Genomic DNA, 2,500 nt, shown 5'->3' on the forward strand with positions numbered 1-2,500 from the left:
CCTCTTTTCGTCAGCGTGCCCCCCTGACGAATTTTCCTGCCTGGCCCGGCCAGTCCAGCCCCTGTTCGTCGAAAAATCTGCGCTGCCGATTTTCCACGCGGCAGCCCCTCTTTTCGTCAGCGTGCCCCCCTGACGAATTTTCCTGCCTGGCCCGGCCGGTCCAGCATCCAGCCCCTGTTCGTCGAAAAATCTGCGCTGCCGATTTTCCACGCGGCAGCCCCTGTTTTCCTCAGCGTGCCCCCCTGACGAATGTTCGTCGAAAAATCTGCGCTGCCGATTTTCCACGCGGCAGCCCCTCTTTTCGTCAGCGTGCCCCCCTGACGAATGTTCGTCGAAAAATCTGCGCTGCCGATTTTCCACGCGGCAGCCCCTCTTTTCGTCAGCGTGCCCCCTGACGAATTTTCCTGCCTGGCCCAGTCCAGCGTCCAGCCCCTGTTCGTCGAAAAATCTGCGCTGCCGATTTTCCACGCGGCAGCCCCTCTTTTCGTCAGCGTGCCCCCCTGACGAATTTTCCTGCCTGGCCCGGCCGGTCCAGCCCCTGTTCGTCGAAAAATCTGCGCTGCCGATTTTCCACTCCGCAGCCCCTGTTTTCGTCAGCGTGCCCCCCTGACGAATTTTCCTGCCTGGCCCGGCCAGTCCAGCGCCCAGCCCCTGTTCGTCGAAAAATCTGCGCTGCCGATTTTCCCCGACGAACCTGCAGCTGCACAAATCCGCGCTGCCACTGCCCCATTGTCTGGACCAACAGTCTTTTCCATCAAGCCCTGGACTATAAATCGTCCAGACTCATCGCCAGCACCCGCTGCCGATTCTGCCGACTTTGCCGATTTCGTCGGCGCTGCCGATTCCAACACTGCCCGCCGTGCCTGAACCAGCGCTGTTTCGTCAGCGTGTCCCCTTGACGAATTTCCCTGCCTGGCCTGGACAGTCCATCTTCCAGCCCATGTTCATCGAAAAATCTGCGCTGCCGATTTCCCCGACGAACCTGCAGCTGCACAAATCTGTGCTGCCGATTTCCCCCCCTGTCGGCATGGCTGCCGCTGCCCCGATGTCCAGACCAACAGTCTTTTTTGTCGACTTTGCCGATTTTGTCCGCGCTGCCGATTCCAACACTACCCCCTGCATCCAAACCAGCATTGTTTCGTCAGCTCTTCCCCTGACGATTTTAGCCCTGTAACAAACAGTAGGCCTCCAATCCCGCCAACGGGAGCCAAGTTGATAGGGAAGAGAATTGAATGACGCGCCTGGTCCTCGCACCCCGCCACCCGAGGGGCCTTTTTCCCGGCAGCCTCTGAAAAACTCTAGCTTTCACGGTCCTCGCCGCCCCTCACCACCATGGCAGGCCTCTAATCCCACCCATCAGCAGTTGTAGCCGATAGGGCAGTGATTTGAATGACGCGTCGCGGGCCTCCGGGTCATCTCACCCGGCCATTAATTGGAGCGTTTTTGGCTGGCCGAGGATGGGGGGATGGATCTCTTCTTCCGAAAAAGCAAACAGTACATCGGGAGTTATGTTGACGGGGCATGGAATTGAATGACCCGTCGCGGGCCGCCGGGTCATCTCACCCGGCCATCCCGGGGAGCGTTTTTCCCGGCAGCATCGGGGAAACTCTTGCTTTCACTGCCCGCTGCCCAAGTCCCCACTCGAATCGGCCCCCCGCGCCAACAAGCCAACGCTGCCGAATCGGCAGACACTGCTGCCGAATCTGCCGACACTGCCCCGCGGGCTGCCACTGCCCCAGTGTCTAAACCAGCGGTCTTTCTCATCGAGCCTTGGACTATCCAGTCCGTCCTGACTCATCGCCAGCACCTGCTGCCGATTCTGCCGACTTTGCCGATTTTCTCGGCGCTGCCGATTCCAACACTGCGCCCACCGTGTCTGAACCAGCGCTGTTTCGTCAGCGTGTCCCCTCGACGAATTTTCCTGCCTGGCCTGGACAGTCCACCGTCCAGCCCGTGTTCGTCGAAAAATCTGCGCTGCCGATTCTGCCGACTTTGCCGATTTCGTCGGCGCTGCCGATTCCAACACTGCCCGCCGTGCCTGAACCAGCGCTGTTTCGTCAGCGTGTCCCCTCGACAAATTTTCCTGCCTGGCCTGGACAGTCCATCGCCCAGCCCATGTTCGTCGCAAAATCTGCGCTGCCGATTTTCCCCGACGAACCTGCAGCCGCACAAATCTGCGCTGCCGAATCTGCCGACACTGTCCCGCGGGCTGCCACTGCCCCAGTGTCTAAACCAGCAGTCTTTCTCGTCGAGCCTTGGACTATCCAGCCCGTCCAGACCCATCGCCAGCACCCGCTGCCGATTCTGCCGACTTTGCCGATTTCGTCGGCGCTGCCGATTCCACCACTGCCCGCCGTGCCTGAACCAGCGCTGTTTCGTCAGCGTGTCCCCTCGATGAATTTTCCTGCATGGCCCGGCCAGTCCAGCGTCCAGCCCATGTTCGTCGAAAAATCTGCGCTGCCGATTCTGCCGACTTTGCCGATTTCGTCGGCGCTGCCGA

This window comes from Populus nigra, chromosome 2 (genome assembly GCF_951802175.1).
Source record: "Populus nigra chromosome 2, ddPopNigr1.1, whole genome shotgun sequence".
Taxonomy (NCBI): domain Eukaryota; kingdom Viridiplantae; phylum Streptophyta; class Magnoliopsida; order Malpighiales; family Salicaceae; genus Populus; species Populus nigra.